At 39.3% G+C, this 20,219-nt stretch overlaps 2 non-coding genes across 2 annotated transcripts; both read left to right on the top strand.

The window, feature by feature from the left end:
* Positions 1 to 1,292: 1,292 nt before the first annotated feature.
* trnag-ucc (transfer RNA glycine (anticodon UCC)) lies at positions 1,293 to 1,364 on the top strand. Its single transcript has one exon. It is a non-coding gene; the product is annotated as a tRNA-Gly (tRNA).
* Positions 1,365 to 2,523: 1,159 nt separating this feature from the next.
* Positions 2,524 to 2,595, top strand: trnag-ucc (transfer RNA glycine (anticodon UCC)). Its single transcript has one exon. It is a non-coding gene; the product is annotated as a tRNA-Gly (tRNA).
* The last annotated feature ends 17,624 nt before the right edge of the window (positions 2,596 to 20,219 follow it).

The raw sequence follows: 20,219 nt of genomic DNA, 5'->3' as shown, positions 1-20,219 counted from the left end.
TCTTCTCACAAAAACATCTCTAGCTTCCGAACCGTTTGACCTACAAATTCATATGACCACTCTCTGGAATGAGGAGACCCTCACGAACATGGTGGTATTCTCAATTGTTCTCTACATCCCCCACAAGTGTCAGGAGACTCGTCTGAAGTCACAACCGTCTATGTTGCCAAGTTCTGTTTGTAGAATCCAAAATCTTGGGCTACAAACTAATGTGACCCCACTTGTCGCAATGTTCTCCGTTTTGCCCTACGTTCCCAACAAGTGTCACGGGACTAATCTGAAGGTAACCTGTAGTGATTAAAATGATGGATTTTTCAACCAAGTTATTTTTTTGCTTTCTGCAGCAATGACAGTGAAGATATCGATTGACGTGTCCATGGTGCTTGGAACGATTGAACATCATGTGAGTGTTTTGTGCTTTACTTGTGAGCATAACAGTCTTCCAAAATCTTGACCATGCTTCAGTTCAAATCTTCTGTAGTTCATCTGCTGTGTCTTTCACATTCTGTCTTGTTCAGTCGCGACAGCAAAATGATGACGAGTTTTTACAAATTAATAAAGTGCAAAATGAGATCAATTCATTTTTTTAAAAACAAATGAAAAAATAAGACTTCCAAAAGAATGGAACTCATTTATTTTGAGTCAAATGACGCAAAGGTACGTGAATCAAAGTCAATTAATTTTGAAAATACCCATTCAAATAGATCCGTTTTCAACTAGAGAGATTAAGACTCGGCGTATCCGTCTCAATCCTCCACAACTGCTTATGTTACCCCTCCATATCTGCAGTGAAAGATGGTGGACCTAGATCGGTTTTTGTCAAACCATGAGACAATACCTATAATCGGTCTTCTCACAAAAACATCTCTAGCTTCCGAACCGTTTGACCTACAAATTCATATGACCACTCTCTGGAATGAGGAGACCCTCACGAACATGGTGGTATTCTCAATTTTTCTCTACATCCCCCACAAGTGTCAGGAGACTCGTCTGAAGTCACAACCGTCTATGTTGCCAAGTTCTGTTTGTAGAATCCAAAATCTTGGGCTACAAACTAATGTGACCCCACTTGTCGCAATGTTCTCCGTTTTGCCCTACGTTCCCAACAAGTGTCACGGGACTAATCTGAAGGTAACCTGTAGTGATTAAAATGATAGATTTTTCAACCAGGGACCTCTCGCAACCTAAGCCATAATCATACACCTAAACCGTGAAAGTGAATTATCACTTTCCACCAAAATGACGGTCAAATTATGAGTCGATGTCTCAATGTTGCTACTGAGCTGCACATAGCATTGGTGGTATAGTGGTGAGCATAGCTGCCTTCCAAGCAGTTGACCCGGGTTCGATTCCCGGCCAATGCAGAGCCTGAGGAATTCATTTGTTTTAGGGGCTGGATGTCATTTCAAGTGTATTACATTTGAATCATTATCCTTGTACTTGGAAGTCAGAATTGCTCCTACATTCTGCAGGTTATCTAAAATAATAAATGTTCTGCGACGTTGAACCAACAAGTGCTTATCAAAATAGATTTGCAGTCCTATCGCCAAAACCATTCAGCCACCTTGTCCTGCGCCCAAGAGGTGATAGTCGGCATTCCGACAAGATCTGCCTGTCTGAGATTGTTCAAGGATCTGCAAAAGGGCTCATCCGGGATTTGAACCCGGGACCTCTCGCACCCTAAGCGAGAATCATACCCCTAGACCAACGAGCCTTATGCAAAAAGTTATTTTTTTGCTTTCTGCAGCAATGACAGTGAAGATATCGATTGACGTGTCCATGGTGCTTGGAACGATTGAACATCATGTGAGTGTTTTGTGCTTTACTTGTGAGCATAACAGTCTTCCAAAATCTTGACCATGCTTCAGTTCAAATCTTCTGTAGTTCATCTGCTGTGTCTTTCACATTCTGTCTTGTTCAGTCGCGACAGCAAAATGATGACGAGTTTTTACAAATTAATAAAGTGCAAAATGAGATCAATTCATTTTTTTAAAAACAAATGAAAAAATAAGACTTCCAAAAGAATGGAACTCATTTATTTTGAGTCAAATGAGACCATGAGACAATACCTATAATCGGTCTTCTCACAAAAACATCTCTAGCTTCCGAACCGTTTGACCTACAAATTCATATGACCACTCTCTGGAATGAGGAGACCCTCACGAACATGGTGGTATTCTCAATTTTTCTCTACATCCCCCACAAGTGTCAGGAGACTCGTCTGAAGTCACAACCGTCTATGTTGCCAAGTTCTGTTTGTAGAATCCAAAATCTTGGGCTACAAACTAATGTGACCCCACTTGTCGCAATGTTCTCCGTTTTGCCCTACGTTCCCAACAAGTGTCACGGGACTAATCTGAAGGTAACCTGTAGTGATTAAAATGATAGATTTTTCAACCAGGGACCTCTCGCAACCTAAGCCATAATCATACACCTAAACCGTGAAAGTGAATTATCACTTTCCACCAAAATGACGGTCAAATTATGAGTCGATGTCTCAATGTTGCTACTGAGCTGCACATAGCATTGGTGGTATAGTGGTGAGCATAGCTGCCTTCCAAGCAGTTGACCCGGGTTCGATTCCCGGCCAATGCAGAGCCTGAGGAATTCATTTGTTTTAGGGGCTGGATGTCATTTCAAGTGTATTACATTTGAATCATTATCCTTGTACTTGGAAGTCAGAATTGCTCCTACATTCTGCAGGTTATCTAAAATAATAAATGTTCTGCGACGTTGAACCAACAAGTGCTTATCAAAATAGATTTGCAGTCCTATCGCCAAAACCATTCAGCCACCTTGTCCTGCGCCCAAGAGGTGATAGTCGGCATTCCGACAAGATCTGCCTGTCTGAGATTGTTCAAGGATCTGCAAAAGGGCTCATCCGGGATTTGAACCCGGGACCTCTCGCACCCTAAGCGAGAATCATACCCCTAGACCAACGAGCCTTATGCAAAAAGTTATTTTTTTGCTTTCTGCAGCAATGACAGTGAAGATATCGATTGACGTGTCCATGGTGCTTGGAACGATTGAACATCATGTGAGTGTTTTGTGCTTTACTTGTGAGCATAACAGTCTTCCAAAATCTTGACCATGCTTCAGTTCAAATCTTCTGTAGTTCATCTGCTGTGTCTTTCACATTCTGTCTTGTTCAGTCGCGACAGCAAAATGATGACGAGTTTTTACAAATTAATAAAGTGCAAAATGAGATCAATTCATTTTTTTAAAAACAAATGAAAAAATAAGACTTCCAAAAGAATGGAACTCATTTATTTTGAGTCAAATGACGCAAAGGTACGTGAATCAAAGTCAATTAATTTTGAAAATACCCATTCAAATAGATCCGTTTTCAACTAGAGAGATTAAGACTCGGCGTATCCGTCTCAATCCTCCACAACTGCTTATGTTACCCCTCCATATCTGCAGTGAAAGATGGTGGACCTAGATCGGTTTTTGTCAAACCATGAGACAATACCTATAATCGGTCTTCTCACAAAAACATCTCTAGCTTCCGAACCGTTTGACCTACAAATTCATATGACCACTCTCTGGAATGAGGAGACCCTCACGAACATGGTGGTATTCTCAATTGTTCTCTACATCCCCCACAAGTGTCAGGAGACTCGTCTGAAGTCACAACCGTCTATGTTGCCAAGTTCTGTTTGTAGAATCCAAAATCTTGGGCTACAAACTAATGTGACCCCACTTGTCGCAATGTTCTCCGTTTTGCCCTACGTTCCCAACAAGTGTCACGGGACTAATCTGAAGGTAACCTGTAGTGATTAAAATGATGGATTTTTCAACCAAGTTATTTTTTTGCTTTCTGCAGCAATGACAGTGAAGATATCGATTGACGTGTCCATGGTGCTTGGAACGATTGAACATCATGTGAGTGTTTTGTGCTTTACTTGTGAGCATAACAGTCTTCCAAAATCTTGACCATGCTTCAGTTCAAATCTTCTGTAGTTCATCTGCTGTGTCTTTCACATTCTGTCTTGTTCAGTCGCGACAGCAAAATGATGACGAGTTTTTACAAATTAATAAAGTGCAAAATGAGATCAATTCATTTTTTTAAAAACAAATGAAAAAATAAGACTTCCAAAAGAATGGAACTCATTTATTTTGAGTCAAATGACGCAAAGGTACGTGAATCAAAGTCAATTAATTTTGAAAATACCCATTCAAATAGATCCGTTTTCAACTAGAGAGATTAAGACTCGGCGTATCCGTCTCAATCCTCCACAACTGCTTATGTTACCCCTCCATATCTGCAGTGAAAGATGGTGGACCTAGATCGGTTTTTGTCAAACCATGAGACAATACCTATAATCGGTCTTCTCACAAAAACATCTCTAGCTTCCGAACCGTTTGACCTACAAATTCATATGACCACTCTCTGGAATGAGGAGACCCTCACGAACATGGTGGTATTCTCAATTTTTCTCTACATCCCCCACAAGTGTCAGGAGACTCGTCTGAAGTCACAACCGTCTATGTTGCCAAGTTCTGTTTGTAGAATCCAAAATCTTGGGCTACAAACTAATGTGACCCCACTTGTCGCAATGTTCTCCGTTTTGCCCTACGTTCCCAACAAGTGTCACGGGACTAATCTGAAGGTAACCTGTAGTGATTAAAATGATGGATTTTTCAACCAAGTTATTTTTTTGCTTTCTGCAGCAATGACAGTGAAGATATCGATTGACGTGTCCATGGTGCTTGGAACGATTGAACATCATGTGAGTGTTTTGTGCTTTACTTGTGAGCATAACAGTCTTCCAAAATCTTGACCATGCTTCAGTTCAAATCTTCTGTAGTTCATCTGCTGTGTCTTTCACATTCTGTCTTGTTCAGTCGCGACAGCAAAATGATGACGAGTTTTTACAAATTAATAAAGTGCAAAATGAGATCAATTCATTTTTTTAAAAACAAATGAAAAAATAAGACTTCCAAAAGAATGGAACTCATTTATTTTGAGTCAAATGACGCAAAGGTACGTGAATCAAAGTCAATTAATTTTGAAAATACCCATTCAAATAGATCCGTTTTCAACTAGAGAGATTAAGACTCGGCGTATCCGTCTCAATCCTCCACAACTGCTTATGTTACCCCTCCATATCTGCAGTGAAAGATGGTGGACCTAGATCGGTTTTTGTCAAACCATGAGACAATACCTATAATCGGTCTTCTCACAAAAACATCTCTAGCTTCCGAACCGTTTGACCTACAAATTCATATGACCACTCTCTGGAATGAGGAGACCCTCACGAACATGGTGGTATTCTCAATTTTTCTCTACATCCCCCACAAGTGTCAGGAGACTCGTCTGAAGTCACAACCGTCTATGTTGCCAAGTTCTGTTTGTAGAATCCAAAATCTTGGGCTACAAACTAATGTGACCCCACTTGTCGCAATGTTCTCCGTTTTGCCCTACGTTCCCAACAAGTGTCACGGGACTAATCTGAAGGTAACCTGTAGTGATTAAAATGATGGATTTTTCAACCAAGTTATTTTTTTGCTTTCTGCAGCAATGACAGTGAAGATATCGATTGACGTGTCCATGGTGCTTGGAACGATTGAACATCATGTGAGTGTTTTGTGCTTTACTTGTGAGCATAACAGTCTTCCAAAATCTTGACCATGCTTCAGTTCAAATCTTCTGTAGTTCATCTGCTGTGTCTTTCACATTCTGTCTTGTTCAGTCGCGACAGCAAAATGATGACGAGTTTTTACAAATTAATAAAGTGCAAAATGAGATCAATTCATTTTTTTAAAAACAAATGAAAAAATAAGACTTCCAAAAGAATGGAACTCATTTATTTTGAGTCAAATGACGCAAAGGTACGTGAATCAAAGTCAATTAATTTTGAAAATACCCATTCAAATAGATCCGTTTTCAACTAGAGAGATTAAGACTCGGCGTATCCGTCTCAATCCTCCACAACTGCTTATGTTACCCCTCCATATCTGCAGTGAAAGATGGTGGACCTAGATCGGTTTTTGTCAAACCATGAGACAATACCTATAATCGGTCTTCTCACAAAAACATCTCTAGCTTCCGAACCGTTTGACCTACAAATTCATATGACCACTCTCTGGAATGAGGAGACCCTCACGAACATGGTGGTATTCTCAATTTTTCTCTACATCCCCCACAAGTGTCAGGAGACTCGTCTGAAGTCACAACCGTCTATGTTGCCAAGTTCTGTTTGTAGAATCCAAAATCTTGGGCTACAAACTAATGTGACCCCACTTGTCGCAATGTTCTCCGTTTTGCCCTACGTTCCCAACAAGTGTCACGGGACTAATCTGAAGGTAACCTGTAGTGATTAAAATGATGGATTTTTCAACCAAGTTATTTTTTTGCTTTCTGCAGCAATGACAGTGAAGATATCGATTGACGTGTCCATGGTGCTTGGAACGATTGAACATCATGTGAGTGTTTTGTGCTTTACTTGTGAGCATAACAGTCTTCCAAAATCTTGACCATGCTTCAGTTCAAATCTTCTGTAGTTCATCTGCTGTGTCTTTCACATTCTGTCTTGTTCAGTCGCGACAGCAAAATGATGACGAGTTTTTACAAATTAATAAAGTGCAAAATGAGATCAATTCATTTTTTTAAAAACAAATGAAAAAATAAGACTTCCAAAAGAATGGAACTCATTTATTTTGAGTCAAATGACGCAAAGGTACGTGAATCAAAGTCAATTAATTTTGAAAATACCCATTCAAATAGATCCGTTTTCAACTAGAGAGATTAAGACTCGGCGTATCCGTCTCAATCCTCCACAACTGCTTATGTTACCCCTCCATATCTGCAGTGAAAGATGGTGGACCTAGATCGGTTTTTGTCAAACCATGAGACAATACCTATAATCGGTCTTCTCACAAAAACATCTCTAGCTTCCGAACCGTTTGACCTACAAATTCATATGACCACTCTCTGGAATGAGGAGACCCTCACGAACATGGTGGTATTCTCAATTTTTCTCTACATCCCCCACAAGTGTCAGGAGACTCGTCTGAAGTCACAACCGTCTATGTTGCCAAGTTCTGTTTGTAGAATCCAAAATCTTGGGCTACAAACTAATGTGACCCCACTTGTCGCAATGTTCTCCGTTTTGCCCTACGTTCCCAACAAGTGTCACGGGACTAATCTGAAGGTAACCTGTAGTGATTAAAATGATGGATTTTTCAACCAAGTTATTTTTTTGCTTTCTGCAGCAATGACAGTGAAGATATCGATTGACGTGTCCATGGTGCTTGGAACGATTGAACATCATGTGAGTGTTTTGTGCTTTACTTGTGAGCATAACAGTCTTCCAAAATCTTGACCATGCTTCAGTTCAAATCTTCTGTAGTTCATCTGCTGTGTCTTTCACATTCTGTCTTGTTCAGTCGCGACAGCAAAATGATGACGAGTTTTTACAAATTAATAAAGTGCAAAATGAGATCAATTCATTTTTTTAAAAACAAATGAAAAAATAAGACTTCCAAAAGAATGGAACTCATTTATTTTGAGTCAAATGACGCAAAGGTACGTGAATCAAAGTCAATTAATTTTGAAAATACCCATTCAAATAGATCCGTTTTCAACTAGAGAGATTAAGACTCGGCGTATCCGTCTCAATCCTCCACAACTGCTTATGTTACCCCTCCATATCTGCAGTGAAAGATGGTGGACCTAGATCGGTTTTTGTCAAACCATGAGACAATACCTATAATCGGTCTTCTCACAAAAACATCTCTAGCTTCCGAACCGTTTGACCTACAAATTCATATGACCACTCTCTGGAATGAGGAGACCCTCACGAACATGGTGGTATTCTCAATTTTTCTCTACATCCCCCACAAGTGTCAGGAGACTCGTCTGAAGTCACAACCGTCTATGTTGCCAAGTTCTGTTTGTAGAATCCAAAATCTTGGGCTACAAACTAATGTGACCCCACTTGTCGCAATGTTCTCCGTTTTGCCCTACGTTCCCAACAAGTGTCACGGGACTAATCTGAAGGTAACCTGTAGTGATTAAAATGATGGATTTTTCAACCAAGTTATTTTTTTGCTTTCTGCAGCAATGACAGTGAAGATATCGATTGACGTGTCCATGGTGCTTGGAACGATTGAACATCATGTGAGTGTTTTGTGCTTTACTTGTGAGCATAACAGTCTTCCAAAATCTTGACCATGCTTCAGTTCAAATCTTCTGTAGTTCATCTGCTGTGTCTTTCACATTCTGTCTTGTTCAGTCGCGACAGCAAAATGATGACGAGTTTTTACAAATTAATAAAGTGCAAAATGAGATCAATTCATTTTTTTAAAAACAAATGAAAAAATAAGACTTCCAAAAGAATGGAACTCATTTATTTTGAGTCAAATGACGCAAAGGTACGTGAATCAAAGTCAATTAATTTTGAAAATACCCATTCAAATAGATCCGTTTTCAACTAGAGAGATTAAGACTCGGCGTATCCGTCTCAATCCTCCACAACTGCTTATGTTACCCCTCCATATCTGCAGTGAAAGATGGTGGACCTAGATCGGTTTTTGTCAAACCATGAGACAATACCTATAATCGGTCTTCTCACAAAAACATCTCTAGCTTCCGAACCGTTTGACCTACAAATTCATATGACCACTCTCTGGAATGAGGAGACCCTCACGAACATGGTGGTATTCTCAATTTTTCTCTACATCCCCCACAAGTGTCAGGAGACTCGTCTGAAGTCACAACCGTCTATGTTGCCAAGTTCTGTTTGTAGAATCCAAAATCTTGGGCTACAAACTAATGTGACCCCACTTGTCGCAATGTTCTCCGTTTTGCCCTACGTTCCCAACAAGTGTCACGGGACTAATCTGAAGGTAACCTGTAGTGATTAAAATGATAGATTTTTCAACCAAGTTATTTTTTTGCTTTCTGCAGCAATGACAGTGAAGATATCGATTGACGTGTCCATGGTGCTTGGAACGATTGAACATCATGTGAGTGTTTTGTGCTTTACTTGTGAGCATAACAGTCTTCCAAAATCTTGACCATGCTTCAGTTCAAATCTTCTGTAGTTCATCTGCTGTGTCTTTCACATTCTGTCTTGTTCAGTCGCGACAGCAAAATGATGACGAGTTTTTACAAATTAATAAAGTGCAAAATGAGATCAATTCATTTTTTTAAAAACAAATGAAAAAATAAGACTTCCAAAAGAATGGAACTCATTTATTTTGAGTCAAATGACGCAAAGGTACGTGAATCAAAGTCAATTAATTTTGAAAATACCCATTCAAATAGATCCGTTTTCAACTAGAGAGATTAAGACTCGGCGTATCCGTCTCAATCCTCCACAACTGCTTATGTTACCCCTCCATATCTGCAGTGAAAGATGGTGGACCTAGATCGGTTTTTGTCAAACCATGAGACAATACCTATAATCGGTCTTCTCACAAAAACATCTCTAGCTTCCGAACCGTTTGACCTACAAATTCATATGACCACTCTCTGGAATGAGGAGACCCTCACGAACATGGTGGTATTCTCAATTTTTCTCTACATCCCCCACAAGTGTCAGGAGACTCGTCTGAAGTCACAACCGTCTATGTTGCCAAGTTCTGTTTGTAGAATCCAAAATCTTGGGCTACAAACTAATGTGACCCCACTTGTCGCAATGTTCTCCGTTTTGCCCTACGTTCCCAACAAGTGTCACGGGACTAATCTGAAGGTAACCTGTAGTGATTAAAATGATAGATTTTTCAACCAAGTTATTTTTTTGCTTTCTGCAGCAATGACAGTGAAGATATCGATTGACGTGTCCATGGTGCTTGGAACGATTGAACATCATGTGAGTGTTTTGTGCTTTACTTGTGAGCATAACAGTCTTCCAAAATCTTGACCATGCTTCAGTTCAAATCTTCTGTAGTTCATCTGCTGTGTCTTTCACATTCTGTCTTGTTCAGTCGCGACAGCAAAATGATGACGAGTTTTTACAAATTAATAAAGTGCAAAATGAGATCAATTCATTTTTTTAAAAACAAATGAAAAAATAAGACTTCCAAAAGAATGGAACTCATTTATTTTGAGTCAAATGACGCAAAGGTACGTGAATCAAAGTCAATTAATTTTGAAAATACCCATTCAAATAGATCCGTTTTCAACTAGAGAGATTAAGACTCGGCGTATCCGTCTCAATCCTCCACAACTGCTTATGTTACCCCTCCATATCTGCAGTGAAAGATGGTGGACCTAGATCGGTTTTTGTCAAACCATGAGACAATACCTATAATCGGTCTTCTCACAAAAACATCTCTAGCTTCCGAACCGTTTGACCTACAAATTCATATGACCACTCTCTGGAATGAGGAGACCCTCACGAACATGGTGGTATTCTCAATTTTTCTCTACATCCCCCACAAGTGTCAGGAGACTCGTCTGAAGTCACAACCGTCTATGTTGCCAAGTTCTGTTTGTAGAATCCAAAATCTTGGGCTACAAACTAATGTGACCCCACTTGTCGCAATGTTCTCCGTTTTGCCCTACGTTCCCAACAAGTGTCACGGGACTAATCTGAAGGTAACCTGTAGTGATTAAAATGATAGATTTTTCAACCAAGTTATTTTTTTGCTTTCTGCAGCAATGACAGTGAAGATATCGATTGACGTGTCCATGGTGCTTGGAACGATTGAACATCATGTGAGTGTTTTGTGCTTTACTTGTGAGCATAACAGTCTTCCAAAATCTTGACCATGCTTCAGTTCAAATCTTCTGTAGTTCATCTGCTGTGTCTTTCACATTCTGTCTTGTTCAGTCGCGACAGCAAAATGATGACGAGTTTTTACAAATTAATAAAGTGCAAAATGAGATCAATTCATTTTTTTAAAAACAAATGAAAAAATAAGACTTCCAAAAGAATGGAACTCATTTATTTTGAGTCAAATGACGCAAAGGTACGTGAATCAAAGTCAATTAATTTTGAAAATACCCATTCAAATAGATCCGTTTTCAACTAGAGAGATTAAGACTCGGCGTATCCGTCTCAATCCTCCACAACTGCTTATGTTACCCCTCCATATCTGCAGTGAAAGATGGTGGACCTAGATCGGTTTTTGTCAAACCATGAGACAATACCTATAATCGGTCTTCTCACAAAAACATCTCTAGCTTCCGAACCGTTTGACCTACAAATTCATATGACCACTCTCTGGAATGAGGAGACCCTCACGAACATGGTGGTATTCTCAATTTTTCTCTACATCCCCCACAAGTGTCAGGAGACTCGTCTGAAGTCACAACCGTCTATGTTGCCAAGTTCTGTTTGTAGAATCCAAAATCTTGGGCTACAAACTAATGTGACCCCACTTGTCGCAATGTTCTCCGTTTTGCCCTACGTTCCCAACAAGTGTCACGGGACTAATCTGAAGGTAACCTGTAGTGATTAAAATGATAGATTTTTCAACCAAGTTATTTTTTTGCTTTCTGCAGCAATGACAGTGAAGATATCGATTGACGTGTCCATGGTGCTTGGAACGATTGAACATCATGTGAGTGTTTTGTGCTTTACTTGTGAGCATAACAGTCTTCCAAAATCTTGACCATGCTTCAGTTCAAATCTTCTGTAGTTCATCTGCTGTGTCTTTCACATTCTGTCTTGTTCAGTCGCGACAGCAAAATGATGACGAGTTTTTACAAATTAATAAAGTGCAAAATGAGATCAATTCATTTTTTTAAAAACAAATGAAAAAATAAGACTTCCAAAAGAATGGAACTCATTTATTTTGAGTCAAATGACGCAAAGGTACGTGAATCAAAGTCAATTAATTTTGAAAATACCCATTCAAATAGATCCGTTTTCAACTAGAGAGATTAAGACTCGGCGTATCCGTCTCAATCCTCCACAACTGCTTATGTTACCCCTCCATATCTGCAGTGAAAGATGGTGGACCTAGATCGGTTTTTGTCAAACCATGAGACAATACCTATAATCGGTCTTCTCACAAAAACATCTCTAGCTTCCGAACCGTTTGACCTACAAATTCATATGACCACTCTCTGGAATGAGGAGACCCTCACGAACATGGTGGTATTCTCAATTTTTCTCTACATCCCCCACAAGTGTCAGGAGACTCGTCTGAAGTCACAACCGTCTATGTTGCCAAGTTCTGTTTGTAGAATCCAAAATCTTGGGCTACAAACTAATGTGACCCCACTTGTCGCAATGTTCTCCGTTTTGCCCTACGTTCCCAACAAGTGTCACGGGACTAATCTGAAGGTAACCTGTAGTGATTAAAATGATAGATTTTTCAACCAAGTTATTTTTTTGCTTTCTGCAGCAATGACAGTGAAGATATCGATTGACGTGTCCATGGTGCTTGGAACGATTGAACATCATGTGAGTGTTTTGTGCTTTACTTGTGAGCATAACAGTCTTCCAAAATCTTGACCATGCTTCAGTTCAAATCTTCTGTAGTTCATCTGCTGTGTCTTTCACATTCTGTCTTGTTCAGTCGCGACAGCAAAATGATGACGAGTTTTTACAAATTAATAAAGTGCAAAATGAGATCAATTCATTTTTTTAAAAACAAATGAAAAAATAAGACTTCCAAAAGAATGGAACTCATTTATTTTGAGTCAAATGACGCAAAGGTACGTGAATCAAAGTCAATTAATTTTGAAAATACCCATTCAAATAGATCCGTTTTCAACTAGAGAGATTAAGACTCGGCGTATCCGTCTCAATCCTCCACAACTGCTTATGTTACCCCTCCATATCTGCAGTGAAAGATGGTGGACCTAGATCGGTTTTTGTCAAACCATGAGACAATACCTATAATCGGTCTTCTCACAAAAACATCTCTAGCTTCCGAACCGTTTGACCTACAAATTCATATGACCACTCTCTGGAATGAGGAGACCCTCACGAACATGGTGGTATTCTCAATTTTTCTCTACATCCCCCACAAGTGTCAGGAGACTCGTCTGAAGTCACAACCGTCTATGTTGCCAAGTTCTGTTTGTAGAATCCAAAATCTTGGGCTACAAACTAATGTGACCCCACTTGTCGCAATGTTCTCCGTTTTGCCCTACGTTCCCAACAAGTGTCACGGGACTAATCTGAAGGTAACCTGTAGTGATTAAAATGATAGATTTTTCAACCAAGTTATTTTTTTGCTTTCTGCAGCAATGACAGTGAAGATATCGATTGACGTGTCCATGGTGCTTGGAACGATTGAACATCATGTGAGTGTTTTGTGCTTTACTTGTGAGCATAACAGTCTTCCAAAATCTTGACCATGCTTCAGTTCAAATCTTCTGTAGTTCATCTGCTGTGTCTTTCACATTCTGTCTTGTTCAGTCGCGACAGCAAAATGATGACGAGTTTTTACAAATTAATAAAGTGCAAAATGAGATCAATTCATTTTTTTAAAAACAAATGAAAAAATAAGACTTCCAAAAGAATGGAACTCATTTATTTTGAGTCAAATGACGCAAAGGTACGTGAATCAAAGTCAATTAATTTTGAAAATACCCATTCAAATAGATCCGTTTTCAACTAGAGAGATTAAGACTCGGCGTATCCGTCTCAATCCTCCACAACTGCTTATGTTACCCCTCCATATCTGCAGTGAAAGATGGTGGACCTAGATCGGTTTTTGTCAAACCATGAGACAATACCTATAATCGGTCTTCTCACAAAAACATCTCTAGCTTCCGAACCGTTTGACCTACAAATTCATATGACCACTCTCTGGAATGAGGAGACCCTCACGAACATGGTGGTATTCTCAATTTTTCTCTACATCCCCCACAAGTGTCAGGAGACTCGTCTGAAGTCACAACCGTCTATGTTGCCAAGTTCTGTTTGTAGAATCCAAAATCTTGGGCTACAAACTAATGTGACCCCACTTGTCGCAATGTTCTCCGTTTTGCCCTACGTTCCCAACAAGTGTCACGGGACTAATCTGAAGGTAACCTGTAGTGATTAAAATGATAGATTTTTCAACCAAGTTATTTTTTTGCTTTCTGCAGCAATGACAGTGAAGATATCGATTGACGTGTCCATGGTGCTTGGAACGATTGAACATCATGTGAGTGTTTTGTGCTTTACTTGTGAGCATAACAGTCTTCCAAAATCTTGACCATGCTTCAGTTCAAATCTTCTGTAGTTCATCTGCTGTGTCTTTCACATTCTGTCTTGTTCAGTCGCGACAGCAAAATGATGACGAGTTTTTACAAATTAATAAAGTGCAAAATGAGATCAATTCATTTTTTTAAAAACAAATGAAAAAATAAGACTTCCAAAAGAATGGAACTCATTTATTTTGAGTCAAATGACGCAAAGGTACGTGAATCAAAGTCAATTAATTTTGAAAATACCCATTCAAATAGATCCGTTTTCAACTAGAGAGATTAAGACTCGGCGTATCCGTCTCAATCCTCCACAACTGCTTATGTTACCCCTCCATATCTGCAGTGAAAGATGGTGGACCTAGATCGGTTTTTGTCAAACCATGAGACAATACCTATAATCGGTCTTCTCACAAAAACATCTCTAGCTTCCGAACCGTTTGACCTACAAATTCATATGACCACTCTCTGGAATGAGGAGACCCTCACGAACATGGTGGTATTCTCAATTTTTCTCTACATCCCCCACAAGTGTCAGGAGACTCGTCTGAAGTCACAACCGTCTATGTTGCCAAGTTCTGTTTGTAGAATCCAAAATCTTGGGCTACAAACTAATGTGACCCCACTTGTCGCAATGTTCTCCGTTTTGCCCTACGTTCCCAACAAGTGTCACGGGACTAATCTGAAGGTAACCTGTAGTGATTAAAATGATAGATTTTTCAACCAAGTTATTTTTTTGCTTTCTGCAGCAATGACAGTGAAGATATCGATTGACGTGTCCATGGTGCTTGGAACGATTGAACATCATGTGAGTGTTTTGTGCTTTACTTGTGAGCATAACAGTCTTCCAAAATCTTGACCATGCTTCAGTTCAAATCTTCTGTAGTTCATCTGCTGTGTCTTTCACATTCTGTCTTGTTCAGTCGCGACAGCAAAATGATGACGAGTTTTTACAAATTAATAAAGTGCAAAATGAGATCAATTCATTTTTTTAAAAACAAATGAAAAAATAAGACTTCCAAAAGAATGGAACTCATTTATTTTGAGTCAAATGACGCAAAGGTACGTGAATCAAAGTCAATTAATTTTGAAAATACCCATTCAAATAGATCCGTTTTCAACTAGAGAGATTAAGACTCGGCGTATCCGTCTCAATCCTCCACAACTGCTTATGTTACCCCTCCATATCTGCAGTGAAAGATGGTGGACCTAGATCGGTTTTTGTCAAACCATGAGACAATACCTATAATCGGTCTTCTCACAAAAACATCTCTAGCTTCCGAACCGTTTGACCTACAAATTCATATGACCACTCTCTGGAATGAGGAGACCCTCACGAACATGGTGGTATTCTCAATTTTTCTCTACATCCCCCACAAGTGTCAGGAGACTCGTCTGAAGTCACAACCGTCTATGTTGCCAAGTTCTGTTTGTAGAATCCAAAATCTTGGGCTACAAACTAATGTGACCCCACTTGTCGCAATGTTCTCCGTTTTGCCCTACGTTCCCAACAAGTGTCACGGGACTAATCTGAAGGTAACCTGTAGTGATTAAAATGATAGATTTTTCAACCAAGTTATTTTTTTGCTTTCTGCAGCAATGACAGTGAAGATATCGATTGACGTGTCCATGGTGCTTGGAACGATTGAACATCATGTGAGTGTTTTGTGCTTTACTTGTGAGCATAACAGTCTTCCAAAATCTTGACCATGCTTCAGTTCAAATCTTCTGTAGTTCATCTGCTGTGTCTTTCACATTCTGTCTTGTTCAGTCGCGACAGCAAAATGATGACGAGTTTTTACAAATTAATAAAGTGCAAAATGAGATCAATTCATTTTTTTAAAAACAAATGAAAAAATAAGACTTCCAAAAGAATGGAACTCATTTATTTTGAGTCAAATGACGCAAAGGTACGTGAATCAAAGTCAATTAATTTTGAAAATACCCATTCAAATAGATCCGTTTTCAACTAGAGAGATTAAGACTCGGCGTATCCGTCTCAATCCTCCACAACTGCTTATGTTACCCCTCCATATCTGCAGTGAAAGATGGTGGACCTAGATCGGTTTTTGTCAAACCATGAGACAATACCTATAATCGGTCTTCTCACAAAAACATCTCTAGCTTCCGAACCGTTTGACCTACAAATTCATATGACCACTCTCTGGAATGAGGAGACCCTCACGAACATGGTGGTATTCTCAATTTTTCTCTACATCCCCCACAAGTGTCAGGAGACTCGTCTGAAGTCACAACCGTCTATGTTGCCAAGTTCTGTTTGTAGAATCCAAAATCTTGGGCTACAAACTAATGTGACCCCACTTGTCGCAATGTTCTCCGTTTTGCCCTACGTTCCCAACAAGTGTCACGGGACTAATCTGAAGGTAACCTGTAGTGATTAAAATGATAGATTTTTCAACCAAGTTATTTTTTTGCTTTCTGCAGCAATGACAGTGAAGATATCGATTGACGTGTCCATGGTGCTTGGAACGATTGAACATCATGTGAGTGTTTTGTGCTTTACTTGTGAGCATAACAGTCTTCCAAAATCTTGACCATGCTTCAGTTCAAATCTTCTGTAGTTCATCTGCTGTGTCTTTCACATTCTGTCTTGTTCAGTCGCGACAGCAAAATGATGACGAGTTTTTACAAATTAATAAAGTGCAAAATGAGATCAATTCATTTTTTTAAAAACAAATGAAAAAATAAGACTTCCAAAAGAATGGAACTCATTTATTTTGAGTCAAATGACGCAAAGGTACGTGAATCAAAGTCAATTAATTTTGAAAATACCCATTCAAATAGATCCGTTTTCAACTAGAGAGATTAAGACTCGGCGTATCCGTCTCAATCCTCCACAACTGCTTATGTTACCCCTCCATATCTGCAGTGAAAGATGGTGGACCTAGATCGGTTTTTGTCAAACCATGAGACAATACCTATAATCGGTCTTCTCACAAAAACATCTCTAGCTTCCGAACCGTTTGACCTACAAATTCATATGACCACTCTCTGGAATGAGGAGACCCTCACGAACATGGTGGTATTCTCAATTTTTCTCTACATCCCCCACAAGTGTCAGGAGACTCGTCTGAAGTCACAACCGTCTATGTTGCCAAGTTCTGTTTGTAGAATCCAAAATCTTGGGCTACAAACTAATGTGACCCCACTTGTCGCAATGTTCTCCGTTTTGCCCTACGTTCCCAACAAGTGTCACGGGACTAATCTGAAGGTAACCTGTAGTGATTAAAATGATAGATTTTTCAACCAAGTTATTTTTTTGCTTTCTGCAGCAATGACAGTGAAGATATCGATTGACGTGTCCATGGTGCTTGGAACGATTGAACATCATGTGAGTGTTTTGTGCTTTACTTGTGAGCATAACAGTCTTCCAAAATCTTGACCATGCTTCAGTTCAAATCTTCTGTAGTTCATCTGCTGTGTCTTTCACATTCTGTCTTGTTCAGTCGCGACAGCAAAATGATGACGAGTTTTTACAAATTAATAAAGTGCAAAATGAGATCAATTCATTTTTTTAAAAACAAATGAAAAAATAAGACTTCCAAAAGAATGGAACTCATTTATTTTGAGTCAAATGACGCAAAGGTACGTGAATCAAAGTCAATTAATTTTGAAAATACCCATTCAAATAGATCCGTTTTCAACTAGAGAGATTAAGACTCGGCGTATCCGTCTCAATCCTCCACAACTGCTTATGTTACCCCTCCATATCTGCAGTGAAAGATGGTGGACCTAGATCGGTTTTTGTCAAACCATGAGACAATACCTATAATCGGTCTTCTCACAAAAACATCTCTAGCTTCCGAACCGTTTGACCTACAAATTCATATGACCACTCTCTGGAATGAGGAGACCCTCACGAACATGGTGGTATTCTCAATTTTTCTCTACATCCCCCACAAGTGTCAGGAGACTCGTCTGAAGTCACAACCGTCTATGTTGCCAAGTTCTGTTTGTAGAATCCAAAATCTTGGGCTACAAACTAATGTGACCCCACTTGTCGCAATGTTCTCCGTTTTGCCCTACGTTCCCAACAAGTGTCACGGGACTAATCTGAAGGTAACCTGTAGTGATTAAAATGATAGATTTTTCAACCAAGTTATTTTTTTGCTTTCTGCAGCAATGACAGTGAAGATATCGATTGACGTGTCCATGGTGCTTGGAACGATTGAACATCATGTGAGTGTTTTGTGCTTTACTTGTGAGCATAACAGTCTTCCAAAATCTTGACCATGCTTCAGTTCAAATCTTCTGTAGTTCATCTGCTGTGTCTTTCACATTCTGTCTTGTTCAGTCGCGACAGCAAAATGATGACGAGTTTTTACAAATTAATAAAGTGCAAAATGAGATCAATTCATTTTTTTAAAAACAAATGAAAAAATAAGACTTCCAAAAGAATGGAACTCATTTATTTTGAGTCAAATGACGCAAAGGTACGTGAATCAAAGTCAATTAATTTTGAAAATACCCATTCAAATAGATCCGTTTTCAACTAGAGAGATTAAGACTCGGCGTATCCGTCTCAATCCTCCACAACTGCTTATGTTACCCCTCCATATCTGCAGTGAAAGATGGTGGACCTAGATCGGTTTTTGTCAAACCATGAGACAATACCTATAATCGGTCTTCTCACAAAAACATCTCTAGCTTCCGAACCGTTTGACCTACAAATTCATATGACCACTCTCTGGAATGAGGAGACCCTCACGAACATGGTGGTATTCTCAATTTTTCTCTACATCCCCCACAAGTGTCAGGAGACTCGTCTGAAGTCACAACCGTCTATGTTGCCAAGTTCTGTTTGTAGAATCCAAAATCTTGGGCTACAAACTAATGTGACCCCACTTGTCGCAATGTTCTCCGTTTTGCCCTACGTTCCCAACAAGTGTCACGGGACTAATCTGAAGGTAACCTGTAGTGATTAAAATGATAGATTTTTCAACCAAGTTATTTTTTTGCTTTCTGCAGCAATGACAGTGAAGATATCGATTGACGTGTCCATGGTGCTTGGAACGATTGAACATCATGTGAGTGTTTTGTGCTTTACTTGTGAGCATAACAGTCTTCCAAAATCTTGACCATGCTTCAGTTCAAATCTTCTGTAGTTCATCTGCTGTGTCTTTCACATTCTGTCTTGTTCAGTCGCGACAGCAAAATGATGACGAGTTTTTACAAATTAATAAAGTGCAAAATGAGATCAATTCATTTTTTTAAAAACAAATGAAAAAATAAGACTTCCAAAAGAATGGAACTCATTTATTTTGAGTCAAATGACGCAAAGGTACGTGAATCAAAGTCAATTAATTTTGAAAATACCCATTCAAATAGATCCGTTTTCAACTAGAGAGATTAAGACTCGGCGTATCCGTCTCAATCCTCCACAACTGCTTATGTTACCCCTCCATATCTGCAGTGAAAGATGGTGGACCTAGATCGGTTTTTGTCAAACCATGAGACAATACCTATAATCGGTCTTCTCACAAAAACATCTCTAGCTTCCGAACCGTTTGACCTACAAATTCATATGACCACTCTCTGGAATGAGGAGACCCTCACGAACATGGTGGTATTCTCAATTTTTCTCTACATCCCCCACAAGTGTCAGGAGACTCGTCTGAAGTCACAACCGTCTATGTTGCCAAGTTCTGTTTGTAGAATCCAAAATCTTGGGCTACAAACTAATGTGACCCCACTTGTCGCAATGTTCTCCGTTTTGCCCTACGTTCCCAACAAGTGTCACGGGACTAATCTGAAGGTAACCTGTAGTGATTAAAATGATAGATTTTTCAACCAAGTTATTTTTTTGCTTTCTGCAGCAATGACAGTGAAGATATCGATTGACGTGTCCATGGTGCTTGGAACGATTGAACATCATGTGAGTGTTTTGTGCTTTACTTGTGAGCATAACAGTCTTCCAAAATCTTGACCATGCTTCAGTTCAAATCTTCTGTAGTTCATCTGCTGTGTCTTTCACATTCTGTCTTGTTCAGTCGCGACAGCAAAATGATGACGAGTTTTTACAAATTAATAAAGTGCAAAATGAGATCAATTCATTTTTTTAAAAACAAATGAAAAAATAAGACTTCCAAAAGAATGG

The sequence above is a fragment of the Oncorhynchus mykiss genome, chromosome 9 (genome assembly GCF_057628025.1).
Source record: "Oncorhynchus mykiss isolate SJ-2025 chromosome 9, ASM5762802v1, whole genome shotgun sequence".
NCBI lineage: Eukaryota > Metazoa > Chordata > Actinopteri > Salmoniformes > Salmonidae > Oncorhynchus > Oncorhynchus mykiss.
Note: the sequence above shows the minus strand (reverse complement) of the source record. Positions and strands in the feature narration are given on the sequence as shown.